The sequence below is a fragment of the Kogia breviceps genome, chromosome 3 (genome assembly GCF_026419965.1).
Source record: "Kogia breviceps isolate mKogBre1 chromosome 3, mKogBre1 haplotype 1, whole genome shotgun sequence".
Taxonomy (NCBI): domain Eukaryota; kingdom Metazoa; phylum Chordata; class Mammalia; order Artiodactyla; family Physeteridae; genus Kogia; species Kogia breviceps.
Genome location: NC_081312.1, coordinates 36,366,882 through 36,381,737, shown reverse-complemented (window position 1 = coordinate 36,381,737; position 14,856 = coordinate 36,366,882). Strand labels below are relative to the sequence as shown.

At 34.0% G+C, this 14,856-nt stretch overlaps 1 protein-coding gene across 6 annotated transcripts in view; it reads left to right on the top strand.

The window, feature by feature from the left end:
• The window catches only part of FUT8 (fucosyltransferase 8), a 350,097-nt gene that overhangs the window by 35,372 nt on the left and 299,869 nt on the right, over nt 1-14,856 (top strand). For 2 of the 6 annotated variants that reach the window (XM_067028316.1, XM_067028314.1), the window contains exon 2: nt 286-374. The exons of the other annotated variants lie outside the window; for them this stretch is intronic. The gene's annotated coding sequence lies outside the window, so the exon portion shown is untranslated. The remainder of the gene's footprint in view (nt 1-285; nt 375-14,856) is intronic. 6 annotated transcript variants of the gene reach the window in all.

Genomic DNA, 14,856 nt, shown 5'->3' with positions numbered 1-14,856 from the left:
TAAAATGTTTGCCAAATTGGCTATTAAGCATTGTATTTATAGTTTTATGCTGCTCAAGTAGAAATAGGCAAAAAAGGAAAGTAAAGATGTGTTTTCTGCAGTACACCAAATTAACTTGTAGTACAGTTAGTGTTTGACTTACACACACACTCTAGATTTAAGTGCTCTGTAGAATAGAAATTGCCTGGGGAAGTGAGTGATCTCTCTGTAGAGGAATGCTGTCTTTTATGTGATTGTTCAGATTTTCCAGCAGGCACTATTAATTAGTCTTCTCTTTGACCCCAGATTCTGCTGCTGAATCCCTGCCTCTCTGCAAGGCTGCCATGGTGCCTTGGGTGTCAGGGACGTCTCTGCTCTCACTGACAAACAGGGAGGCAAGTGAATTTTTGAGATCACAACTTGGAACTCAGAATATTAATACACCCACACTGCCCGCCCTGCCCCCCAACATGTATATTTCCCTATATTTATAAATGGTAGCTAGATATAGTTCATAAATTACTATTTAAATATAGCTTGGCCTGGGAATAGAGTTACCATTTTTAGCATGTTTCCATGTAAAAGGAAAGTGCATTCTAAGTTCTGAATAGGTTTTGGAATAGCCAGTTCATTCATGATGGCCTATTTACTTTATGTACGAGGACCTTTTTGGTTGCCAGGGGACAAGCATGAAATGTTTGGTACATTTACTAGTTTGTAATCATTAGGGATTATATATCTCAGTTTGGGGTTAAGCCGTGTACTGCAGATAATTTACATTTTTGTGTAATTGAGGCTGAGCGATAGTATTGCTGATATTTTGTTATTGAATGATTGAAGACTGTAATTTTTAATCTGTGTAACTTGGTAGAGTGGAAAACACTATGGTTTTAGAGTCAGATCTGAGTTCAAATTTTAACCCGACTATTTACTAACTGTATTTGGTTTCTCAACTGTAAAATGAAGATGATAATTACAGAATGGTTATGAGATTTTAAATGATTTAGCAGTAGCCCATATAAAGTGCTTAGTCAGAGCACTTGGTACACATTAAACACTCAATAGCATGCCATTAGATCCTTAATTCCTCACATTTAGTTCTTTCACGTAAAGACATGCATAAAAGTGAGCATTTTACTGAGCTTCGGCATAGAATTATGTTTTAAAAGGCATAATAGTAGATAGCTGTGATAGTATATGTTGATATCTCTTTGGCTATGTTAATTAAAGACAGCTTTATAATTTTTCACATTTTTATAATGCTCATAAACAGCATTTATTAAGTACTTATCTATTAAGGAAAGCTCAAGTGGCAAGTAAAAGCAATGAATAAAATAGTGTGCTGTATTTTCTTCCAATTATTATTTTATATAGTAATGTTTGCTTCTGCAGGAAGTCTTATTTTATAGGGAGATTGGGTGAATTTTTATTTCCTGTTTTGAAATAGTAAACTTTTGAAATGCATATATGCCTCTGAAATGCAAATTAGTTTATCAGTAGCCAGTACTGACTTATAAAGCTATTTCAGTGAAAGTGACATAGAAACCTTATAATGTAAATGAATTTGATAATTGTTCTTATATGAACCTGATGATAAAAATATACAAGTTTAGTTAATATAATAATGTTTATAGTTCAGTTTCAGGTTAACAAGCTAAGCACAATTAAACAAAAAGAATAATGTTTTTGTCCTGGAACATTGAAAATGGTTTGTAAGAAAGTTTGTATCAGATAACAAGTGCTTCATTTAAGCAGTGTTATTTGGCTGGGGCATAGTAAGTATGAGATACCTAGAGAAAATTTGTTTATGGGTATCATATACTTAAAATGTCCAGCCAGCTTTGTGGAAGGTAGAGTTAGCTGATCATTCATGCTTCTCCTCTCCTATTATTTCCCCTTCTCCTCACTCCCTTCTCCTTGCCCTCTTCTTCTCATCCCTCTTTTCTTTCCCCTTCTCTTCCTCCCGTTTTCCCCCCTATTCTTTCCCTGTTTCCCTTTCCTCCAATAGTCTTTACTGAGATTTTTTTTAAACCTGTGAAACATTTCAGGCATATTAAAAAAGTATAGTATATCATATAGCAGACAGTATCCACCACTGAGATTAAGCAGATGTTAATTTTTTTGCAGTATATAGTTTAGCTCTTATTTTTTAAAAAAGACAGGCAGAAGAGCAGGGATCCTTAACTTTTGTTAGTTGCAGTATCTTCAGCACTTTGTGTAATGCCTGGGTCTTATTAGGTGTCCAGCAAATATTTGTTAAAATGATCAGCAAAGGAGAACTAACATATATTGAGAGAAGAACAACAAAAACAGGTGTCAAGACTGGAGTGTTTGAAGGAGAGTCATCCACACTATCAGGGATAATGAGAGTTTCAGTAAAAATTGAAAGCAATCCATGGTCATTATAACCTGGGCAGTCACTGAAAGCATTAGTTTTCATCTTAGCCCACATCACTAGGGAGGCAGTGTCGTGTCATATAGTCATTAAAAGCCCAGGTTCTAGAGACAGACTGCCTGGGTTCAAATCCCATTTTTCCACTTAATCAATCTGTGTCATTGAGCAAGTCGTGTTGTTTCAGTTTCTTCTATAAAGTAGAGACGAACTTAGAACTTAGAGGGCTGTGAGAATTCAATGAGTTATCTCATGTAAGAAAAAAGCACTTAGAACAATGCCTGGAACATAGTAAGTACTAAAAATTATTGTTATTATTACCAAATAACCTAAACACTGTACCTGGCTACTTGAGTCTTCTGTAGACTCTATCTTAATTTGGCAAAAACAAAGTGACTTCTTTTACACAGCAGCAATATCTACTGGTATGAAATGTCTTCCAAACTCTATAACTAAGGATGCAAACAATCTCATTATTTGTTTTTTAAAAAAATTTCTTTTAGTACTTCCAAATTTATTGACTTTTAAAAAAGGGGGGTATTAATATAAACTTAATGGTAGACAATAATTATAATATTATCAGTGAAAATTAAGCAGTGCTGAGTTTTACTTTAAAAGTTTTACTTTAAAACCATGTATTTTCGATGGTATTTTATTTTCATAGCTGCCTCTTATCCTGTAAAATCTCATAAACTTTGTTCACTTGTCATAGTTTTATATAGATCTGAAAGGATGGTGATAACAGCTGCTAAGTAAATAGTTTGGAATTTTAGAATTATTCCTATTCTCAGCAGTACTGTGATACTCTTATGCATTGAACGTTATTATAAGCAGGAAGAGCTGGCAATTTTATTTTCTTTTTTGAGCTTTTAAATGTATTCCATTCCATCCGAAACCATTGACCATTTTTCAACATTAATGATACATACAATAGGAATAGAGAAATTTAGAATGAGAAAATATTTAGGGGTTCTAAAATTTCCTTCATTTATATTTGAAAAAAATAAGTGATTATTTACTGAGGGAAAATAATTTAAGATTAATAGCAATGTTTTGTTGTATTTGAAGAACACTTGTTTTTACTTGTACTGAATTGAATGGAGCTATGGTGATAATAATGACAGTCAGGTTTTTTTTCTTATTTCTAATTCTATAGAGATTAGAGGAAGTTTTCTGACAAATCAGCTTGTTGCTCTATAGTAGTATTTCTCAAACTTTTGTTCTTAAGACCCATTTTACATTCTTAAAAATTATTGAGGGAGACTACAAGAAACTTTCTGGGGGATTATATTGATACCACATTAGATTAAAACAAATTTAATATAATTATTAATTCATTAAAAATAACAATAAACTCATTACATGTTTATGTAAATAACATTTTAATTAAAAATAACTAATTTCCAAAACAAAAAAACTTAATAAGGGTGGTGTTGTTTTACATTTTTGCAAAACTCTTTAATGTCTGGCTTAACAGAAGATGTCTGGATTTTTATATTTGCTTCTGCATTTATTATATTATGATATATTGTTTTGGCTGAAGTATATGAAGGAAATATGGCCTCATATATAGTTGGAAAAGGGAGAAGTAATTTTAGCTTTTTAGATGATTGTGATCTTTTTTTGATTCTATATCAAAACTTGACAAATGGTAGTTTTCTAAACTGAAATCTGAAACTATATCAGTGAACCTTTTTACTTTATTACATTAAAATCCATGGCTATGCTGTTACTTTGAATGGATCTGTAACCCATATATGGTTTTATAACATTAAACTTGGGTCATCTGGAAAATACTGGTTCATTGAGTTATGCAAATCTTCCAAATGTTGACACGTTTCATTATATAACATCAAAATATCACTTGTTGGTAGCACCACCGATCTCAAGGGAAGATGTTAAGCCCATGGTGATGAATACATGTTTCCCCGACTTGTAATTTTCACTTGAAAGTTTAAATTTTATCATTAGCAACTGTCACTTAAGAGGTAGGCTTACTTTGTTCATTTTCAAGAAAACGTCTACCAAATACGCAGGTCTAACAACCATAATTCTTTCAAGTAAAAACAGTGTTCCATGGAAATTAGCTCTTTCAGCTTGCTACTCAATCTCACAGGTGGCTTTCCTCAAGACAGTTGTCCTTTGGTATACACAGAAATGCTTTATTGCATACCTCCATTTCAATACACAGACTTAAGATCTGTTCTGAAGGTTTGAGATTTTAAAAAATAAAAATAACTTTTTACTCTTTTAAAAAAAATTTTATTTTTAATTAATTTATTTTGCCTGTGTTGCATCTTCGTTGCTGCACGTGGGCTTTCTCTAGCTGCTGCGAGTGGGGGCTACTCTTTGTTGTGGTGCGTGGACTTCTCATTGCGGTGGCTTCTCTTGTTGTGGAGCACGGGCTGTAGGCTCGCGGGCTTCAGTAGTTGTGGCACATGGTCTCAGTAGTTGTGGTTTGTGGGCTCTAGAGTGCAGGCTCAGTAGTTGTGGCACATGGGCTTAGTTGCTCTTCAGTATGTGGGATCTTTCTGGACCAGGGCCAGAACCCATGTCCCATGCATTGGCAGGCGGATTTTTAACCACTGCGCCACCAGGGATTCCCAAATTTTTTACTCTTTTTCAAGGATATTCTTAAGTAAAACTAGCTTCCCTCCACCTTTCCCCCAACTCCCCACCAGTTGTGTGTCAGTGAAGCATACACTGACTACTAATATAGTTTGATGCCAGGGCCTTGATTCATTCTAAGGCACCATCATTTTTATCCAACTTTGTTTTTGCATTGTGCATGCAAATGGTAACTCTGTGATAAAGGCAGTTACAATCTCAGTGTTATTATGAAAATAGTTATGTCCTTGTGGATCCCAATTGATTTGTGGATCATACTTTATATGCAGTAGGCCAATTTGTGGATATATCTTTTAGTTATTAGAGGATAGTTATTTACTGACTTTTTTTTTTTACCTGAATTTTCCTGTTCAATTTTCTGTCTTGAGATAAACTTCAAAGCTTTGAACTACTGTACATTTTTAAGGAATCCAGGTGATCGAAGGTTCTTGAGAGGAACCAGTCTTGAATATTGATTATTTAACAGTTACAAAGATTTAGAACAGTGAAAAGGAAATAATTTTGCCTTGGTTTTGAATGGTTCTCTGGACCAAGGTTTAGAGAAAAGCAAGGAAGAGTTTTTATCAATGGAAGCTGGTACAAGAGCTTTAAAATAATACTATCCTTTCATCTTTATATTATGTTCTCAGAGCTATTGAATCTTGAGAAGTTGGTGTTGGGGTTTTGGGTTTGGAGGAATAGAAGTTGAGGGGTTCCAAACCTTTATTAGATCCACACTGAAACTAGAGCCACTGCACTTAAATTTTTTTTCTGTGTTGAGGTTCTGTTTAGGATTTTAGTAGGAAAAAGAAAAAGTATTCTGTGGCTAAAATATGTTTAGAAACTTCATGTTTATCTTTAGGACTTATTTCTGAATAGCTTAGTTCATTTTCTTATGCAGATTATCATTGCTGGTTGATATTTACATATGGGTTCATCCATTTAACACATGTTCATTACAGTATACACTATGTGGCAGGCACTGGCTGGATATGGGAAGGAGGTAGGACAGAAGATAGACATTGACAGACATAGCTCTATTCCCTACCCTTGGATACTATGCAATTTTGGACTTTACAGTCTAGCAGAGTCTTCTCCATACTTCACCTGGTCCTGGGTCAGGTTCCCTACATCTGTTTTCCAATCTCAAAATTATTACCCCAGTGACCTTTAAAGCTTTGTATTTTAAAAATAATTTCAGACTCACAAAAATGAATGGAACAAGAATAGTGTAAAGAATTCTTCTGTATCTGTTGTCTAGTTTTCCAAATGTTAATATTTTATCACATTTTCTTTATATTTCTATCATTCTTTTTTTCTGAACTGTTTGAAAGTTACAGACATGATCCTCTGAAACTCAGTGTGTATTTTATATTTTATGAAATGCAGACAGTCTTGTGAAGTAACCAAAGGACATTAATCTATCTGTAAGCCTTATTCATTTAATATATCTGTATGTATTAAATCCTTAGTCTGTCTATGAATTTAAATTTTTTCAATTGACCAAATAATACAGCAAAATAAAAAATATTTTTCTCTCATCTAGGGTCAGATTCAGGATCTTGAGTTGCTTTCGTTTTCTTTAATTTGGGAAAGTTTCTGTCTTTTATGACACTGACTTTTTAAAATTGCATAGGCCATTTATTTTGTAGAGTGTCCCTCAGTTTGGGTTTGTCTAATGTTTCATCTTAGTAGAATCTGATTATGCATTTTTTGCAGGGCTACTTAGTACTGATGTTGTGTCCTTCTCAGGTTGTTTTATCTGGAGCCACATGATGTTGATTTGTCCCATTATTAGTGATGTCGGCTTTGATCACCTTTTTCAGTGTGGATATGTTAATTATTTGAAATACTTTCAGGTCTAGTTCTGAATTTCTGTCTGTGTATCACTTTAGGGGTTAGCCCTCCTCTATTCTTGTTGATTTTATTTATTTTTTGAGAATGTGAAACATTGATATGGTTCAGAACTATAGGAGCTCATAACAGGAGTCAGAACTATGTTGAAAGGTATATTCGGAAGTGTCATTTGCCCATGTCTTCCACTCCATTTTCATATACTCCCGATAGGCTGAAAAGTGGCCTCATGGATGGCATGCAAGTGCTAATCTCTGAAATTTGTTAATTTGAAAACAGCATCTTTGCAGATGCGATTAAATTAAGACTCGAGATAGTTTATCCTGTGTGGGCCCTAAACGCAATCACAGATATTCTTATGAGGGAAGCAGAAGGAGACTTGACGTAGGAGAGGAGAAGGCAATGTGATCATAGAGGCAGAGATTGGAGTGTTGTAACCACAAGCCAAGGAATGGTGGCAGCCACCAGATGTTATATGAGACAAGGAACAAATTCCTTCCTAGAGCCTCCTAAGGGAGTGAGGCCCTATCACACCTTAATTTCAGCTCAGTGAAACTGATTTCAGACTTCTGACCTTCAGAGCTGTGAGAGAACAAATTTATGTTGTTTTAAGCCACCAGGTTGGTGGTAATTTGTTACAGTAGCCACAGTAAACTGATACACACCCCTTGTTGGTAACCAGTCTTATTCTTTTCTTTTTTTTTGTTTTGTGGGGTTTTTTAACATCTTTATTGGAGTATAATTGCTTTACAGTGTTGTGTTAGTTGCTGCTGTATAACAAAGTGAATCAGTTAAACGTATATATATCCCCATATCGCCTCCCTCTTGCATCTCCCTCCCTCCCAGCCTCCCTATCCCACCCCTCTAGGTGGTCACAAAGCACTGAGCTGATCTCCCTGTGCTATGTGGCTGCTTCCCACTAGCTATCTATTTTACATTGGTAGTGTATATATGTCCATACCACTCTCTCACTTCGTCCCAGCTTACCCTTCCCCCTTCCCGTGTCCTCAAGTCCGTTTTCTACGTCTGTGTCTTTATTCCTGTCCTGCCCCTAGGTTCTTAAGAACCATTTTTTTAGATTCCATATATGTATGTTAGCATACAGTATTTGTTTTTCTCTTTCTGACTTACTTCATCTGTATGACAGTTTCTAGATCCATCCACCTCACTACAAATAATTCAATTTTGTTTCTTTTTATGGCTGAGTAATATTCCATTGTATATATGTGCCACATCTCCTTTATAAATTCATCTGTCAGTGGACACTTAGGTTGCTTCCATGTCCTGGCTATTGTAAATAGAGCTGCAGTGAACATTGTGGTACATGACTCTTTTTGAATTACGGTTTTCTCAGGGTACATGCTCAGTAGTGGGATTGCTGGGTCATATGGTAGTTCTATTTTTAGTTTTGTAAGGAACCTCTATACTGTTCTCCATGGTGGCTGTATCAATTTACATTCCCACCAACAGTGCAAGAGTGTTCCCTTTTCTCCACACCCTCTCCAGCATTTATTGTTTGTAGATTTTTTTGATGATGGCCATTCTGCCTGGTGTGAGGTGATACCTCATTGTAGTTTTGATTTGCATTTCTCTAATGATTAGTGATGTTGAGCATCCTTTCATGTGTTTGTTGGTAATCTGTATATCTTCTTTGGAGAAATGTCTGTTTAGGTCTTTTGCCCATTTTTGGATTGGGTTGTTTGTTTTTTTGATATTGAGATGCATGAGCTGCTTGTATATTTTGGAGATTAATCCTTTGTAAGTTGCTTCATTTGCAAATATTTTCTGCCCTTCTGAGGGTTGTCTTTTCATCTTGTTTATGGTTTCCTTTGCTGTGCGAAAGCTTTTAAGTTTCATTAAGTCCCATTTGTTTTTTGTTTGTTTTTTATTTCTCTAGGAGGTGGGTGCAAAAGGATCTTGCTTTGATTTATGTCATAGAGTGTTCTGCCTATGTTTTCCTCTAAGAGTTTTATAGTGTCTGGCCTTACATTTAGGTCTTTAATCCATTTTGAGTTTATTTTTGTTTATGGTGTTAGGGAGTGTTCTAATTTCATTCTTTTACATGTAGCTGTCCAGTTTTCCCAGCATCACTTATTGAAGAGGCAGTCTTTTCCCCACTGTATTTTCTTGCCTTCTTTATAAGAGATAAGGTGACCATATGTGTGTGGGTTTAGGGCTTTCTATCCTGTTCCATTGATCTGTATTTCTGTTTTTATTTATAAGTTTTGTTATATAAATTTTGTTAGGTATTGCCAAATTCCCCTCTATTAGCATGTGCTGATTTACATTCTCACCGGGAACTTATGAGAGTACCTGTTTTTCCACAGTCTTACCAAGAGAATATATATTAAAATTTTGGTGGGGGATAGGTGAGAAATGGTAGGCCAGTGTACTGAGTGAGGTTGAATATCTTTCCTGTGTTTAAAGTCCATTTTTATGTACTTTACTTTTTGTGAATTATGTGTTGCCATTTTTTTCTATGAGGTTTTTGGTCCCATTTTATCTCAGTTTTCAAGAACTCTTTCTATACTTGGGATACTAGATCTTTATCTGTAATATATGTTGTAAATATTTTCTTTCAATTTTTCAGTTTTTTATTTTGCTTATGATATCTTTTTAAAAAATTTAATACTTATTGTTTTGGAGAAGTTTTAGGTTTACAGAAAAATTGGTTAGAAAATACAGAGTTCCCACATTACATTTCCCTGCCCTGTCAGTTTCTCCTATTATTTACCTTTTGCAGTAGAGTGACACATTTTTTATGATTTATGAACCAATGCTGATACATTATTATTAACTAAAGTCCACAGTTTACATTCGAGTTCACTCTGTCTTGTATATTTTATGAATTTTGACAAATATATAATGATGTGTGCCTACTATTACTGTATTGTACAAAATAGTTTCACTGTATATCAGGCATCTTTTCTGACCACAGTGATATGAAACTAGAGATCAGTTATGATAGGAAAACTGGAAAATTCACATATGTGGAGATTAAACAACATGCTACTGAACAACCAATGGGTCAAAGAAGACAAAAGAGAAATAAAATGTTACCTTGAGACAAATGAAAATGGAAATACAGCATACCAAAACTTATGGGATGCAGCAAAAGCAGTTCTGAGAGGGAAGTTCATAGCAATAAATGTGCATACTAATAAAAAGAAAGAACTCAAACAGCCTAACTTAATACCTCAAGGAATTAGAAAAAGAACAAACTAAACCCAAAGTTAGTAGAAACAAAGGAAATAACAGATCAGAGCAGAACAATGAAATAAAGCTAAAAAGACAATAGAAAGGATCAATGAAACTAAGAGCTGGTTTTTTTTGTTTGTTTGTTTAAAAGATAAGCAAAACAGGCAAACCTTTAGCCAGACTCACCAAGAAAAAAAGAGAGAGGACTCAAATAAATAAAATCAGAATTGAAAGAGGAGATGTTACAATTGATGCCAAAGAAATACAAAGGATTGTAAGAGACTACTATGAAGAATTAGTGAATATATACCAACAAGTTGGACAGTCTGTAAGAAATGAATAAATTTCCAGAAACATACAGCTTACCAAGACCGAATCAAGAAAAAATAGAAAATCTGAACAGACTGATTACTAGTAAGAAGATTGAATCAGTAATCAAAAACCTCCCAACAAATAAAACTTCAGGACCAGGTGGGCTTCACTGGTGAATTCTACCAAACATTTACAGAAGTATTAATATCAGTCCTTCTCAAACTCTTCCAAAAAAAATAGATGAGGAGGGAACACTCCCAAACTCATTTTATGAGGCCAGCATTACCGTGATACTAAAATCAGACCAGGACACTACGAGTAAAGGAAACTATAGGCCAATGTCCCTGATGAACATAGATGCAAAAATCCTCAACAAAATATTAACAAGCTTAATTCAGCAACACATTAAAAGGATCATGCATCATGATCATGGGATTTATCCCTGGGATGCAAGGATGGTTCAGAAAACACAAATCAATAAATATGATGTACCAAATTAATAGATTGAAGTATAAAAGTCATGTTCATCTCAATAGATGCAGAAAAAGCATTTGACAAAATATCATTTCATGATAAAACCTCTCAACAAATTGGGTGTAGAAGGAACATACTTCAACCTATGAAATGGGAGAAAATAATTACAAGTCATATATCTAATAAAGGGTTAAGATCAAAAAAATATAAGGAACTCATACAACTCAGTAGTAAAAAAAAAAAAGAAAAATCTGATTACAAAATGGACAGAGAACTGAATAGACATTTTTCCATAGAAGACATACTAATGGCCAACAGGTATATGAAATTAGTGATCTTGAGATCACTAATTATCAGGGAATTGAATATCAAAACCACAATGAGATATCACCTCACACCTGTTAGAATAGCTGTTATCAAAAAGATTAGCGGTGACAAGTGTTGGCAAGGCTGTGTAGAAAAGGGAACCCTTGTGAACCATTGGTGGGAATGTCAGTTGGTAGAGCCACCATGGAAAAGAGTATGGAGGTTCCTTAAAAAAAATTAAAAATAGAACTGCCATATGATCCAGCAATCCTGCTTCTGGGTATATATCCAAAGGAAATGAAAACACGATCTTGATGAGATATCTGCATACCCATGTTTACACACACAGTGGGATATTATTAAGCCATGAGAAAGAAGGAAATCCTGTCATTTTAATAGCATTGATGAACCGTGAGGGTATGTGAAATAAGTCTGACAGAGAAAGACCAAATCTGTATGATATCACTTATAAATGGACTTTAATAAAGCTGAATTCATAGAAACAGAGTGGAGTGGTGGTTACCAGGGGTGGGGGATGGCAGAAATGGGGAGATGTTGGCTGAAAGATATAGACTTCCACTTATAAGATGAATAAGTTCTAGGTATCTAAAAAAGTTTCTGTTGATCTATCCTCGGGTGCACTGACTCTTTGTATGTTATTTCCAATCTGTTCTTGTTCTAGATACTCTTTTACTATTCTAGAATTTCCATTTGGTTCTTCTTTATGGTTTATATTTCCTTGTGGGCATATTTTCCTTTATTGCTGAGCATAATTATAATAGCTCTTTTAAAATCCTTGTTTTAAAGGATTTAAATCACCAACATCTGATTCCACAAGGTTGTTATTTATTGTTTTGTTGTTGTTTCTTTGGTCTCATTTTCTTGGCCTTTATGTCAAATGATTTTGGATTATAATCTTTATGTTTGATTGTTACGGATTCTGTTACAGTCCTCCATAAAAGAGCTGATACCTTTGTTTTAGCAGGCAGTTAATTTTGTTGTACTCATACCTCAAACTCTGTGTCTTAGGAGACAGTTCAACTGTCAGTTTTTCGTTTTTGTTTTTGTTTTAATCATTAGCTGGTGTCTGTCCTCCATATATGCAGTTAATTGGTCAGCCAGTTGGTCTGCCAAAGATTTGGGCAGAGTTAAACATAGGATTTATGACTTCCTCTGTCTGACCCTCTTCTTTCTGGAATTTCTCCCTCACTTTCCAGTGTTGGTGGTTGCTTTGAAAGCTTCCTTGGCACTCCAGAAAAGAAAAACTGCACATAAAAACTGTGGTTCTCTGTTGGAATTTTAGTTTGTGCAGCCACTGATTGTGGCCTGCCCTCCAGCTATACACAGTATATTTAGAAACTTACTCCTGCCATTTTTTTGTTCCAAGTATATATGCCCTCCAGAATCTATCTGCTTTTGTTCATTTTCCTGTGCTGTCAGAGGTTGGTGGTGTTTATATTTTGTTAAGTTTTTTTTTATAATTGTCTGGAGGAGGATTGGTCTGGATAAGCTGCTTCTACCATATTGGACATGGAGCTTACTCACTCTCCCATTTTTAAAAGAATGCATAGTCTCATTGATTTTAATTTAATATTTTACAGTCATTTAAGGTAACTTCTTTTTTGATGTTCAGATTTGGCCAATGGGAGCCCCTTTAAGCTTACCTTTGTGTTTTTTTGTTTGTTTGTTTGTTTTTTTTGTGTGTGTGTGTGTGGGTGTGTGTGTTCTCTGTGTCTTTCTGATGGGTCTTTATTCATCTTTGAATTCTTTCTGTCAAGCATACAATGATGTCCCAGGCTCACTTTATATATTCCCTGCTTCAGATATGAGAATAAGATTTAGATACTGTTATCTGGGTTCTGAGTTCATTTTTCAGGGGCATCATTTCTTCTAAGACTTCTTAGAACTGTAAAGTTACATGTGGCTACTAAAAAAGTTAAATTACACATTTTTCAATTTTTAAATTTATTTTTATTGATTTATTTTTTGTTAATTTTTATTGGAGTACAGTTGCTTAACAGTGTTGTGTTAGTTTATGCTGTACAGCAAAGTGAATCAGTTATACATATACATATATCCACTCTCTTTTAGATTCCCTTTCCATTTAAAAAGAAAAAATAGTGACAATATCAGATGTTTACCAGAATACAGAGAAACTGGATCACTTATACATTGCTGGTGGGATTGAAAATGGTATTGCCATTCTGGAAAACAGTTTGGCAGTTTTGTTTAAAAAAAAAAAATTAATTAATAAAACATGCAATTAATTACATAACCCAGCAGTTACACTCCTGGACATTTATCTCAGAGAAATAAAGATTTAAGTCCACACAAAAACTTGTAAAACAAAAGAAACAAACAAAAAAGAAAACTTAAATTACACATTAAAAAATTAAAAATAAAGTTTCAGTTAACTTAATTATAGATCCAAATATCACATGTATTAAAATACTACCATGTCAGTACTTGAGTATTATCATTGATATGTAATCAACATAACAACTATTTATGAGATACTTAAATTCTTTTGTTTGTACCAAGTCTTCAAAATCTTGTGTGTATTTTAGACTTAACAGCATATCTGGATTTGGACTGGCCACAATTCAAGTATGCAGTAGTGCTCAGTAGCCACATATTTTCTTACAGTTTGTTTTTTACCTTTACTTATAGTTTTTGGCAGTTTGGTCCATCCATATTTCAAAAATCAGTTTTTATTGTTGAATGTATCAATTAAAAATTGTATCTTTTCCCTTTGGGTTTTCAGTCACTGTTAGACTTCCCTCATTCCAGGATATAGTTGAAATCATTTGTGTTTTCTTCTAGGACATTCATGGTTTTAATTTTTGTGTTTTACTTCCTGATCCATTTGGAATTTTATGTATTCTGCAGTTTTTGTTTTTCATTTCATTCAAAAGTTATTTAATAGAACATTTTTTAACTTGCAGGAGGAAGGGCTTTTTGTTGTTGTTCATGTGTAGTTGTATTGAGATCAGAGAACATAGTTTGTGTTATTTCTACTCTGTTAAACTTATTGAGATTTTCTTTATGACCTTTCATATGATCAGTTTTTGTGAATAGTCCACATCCACTTAAATAGAGATTGTTTTCTCTATCAGAGTACAAAGTTAAGTATAGTAAGTTCAGTATAATATAATCTACCTTATTGATTACATAGCTTATGTCTTCTATAGCTTTACTTACTATTATTCTATTTCTTTTAATTTCTTCATCTATCTAATGTAGATTTTTGTTTTACAAAGCTTAAGACTGTGCTCTTTGGCGCATAGATATTTGTAACTGATTTATCTTCCTCATTGTCAATTTGTTCTTTAGCATTAAAAAAAAAAAACTCCTACTTTGTCATGTTAGTTGCTTTTTTGGGCCTAAATTCTACCTTGTCAGTTGTTAAGATCATAACCTCTGCTTTCTTTTTTTTGTATTTGCCTGTTACACCTGTGCTCATATCTTTTTCCTTTTAATGTTTCTTAATTACTTTGTTTTAGGTGCTCCTTGTATATAGCCTACAGTTGGGTTTTGGGTCATGAGCTGATCAAAAATCTTTTTCCTTTTAGTAGAGGAGTTAAGCTCTTTGCATTTACTATTGACACTGATATCTTGAGCTTAGCTCTGACAATTATTTATTATATTTGCTGTTTGTATTCTGTTTGTTACGTGTCTTTTACTATGTTTTATGTTTCCATTGCTCTTTTGAAGAATTTTGCTTTGAAAATTTT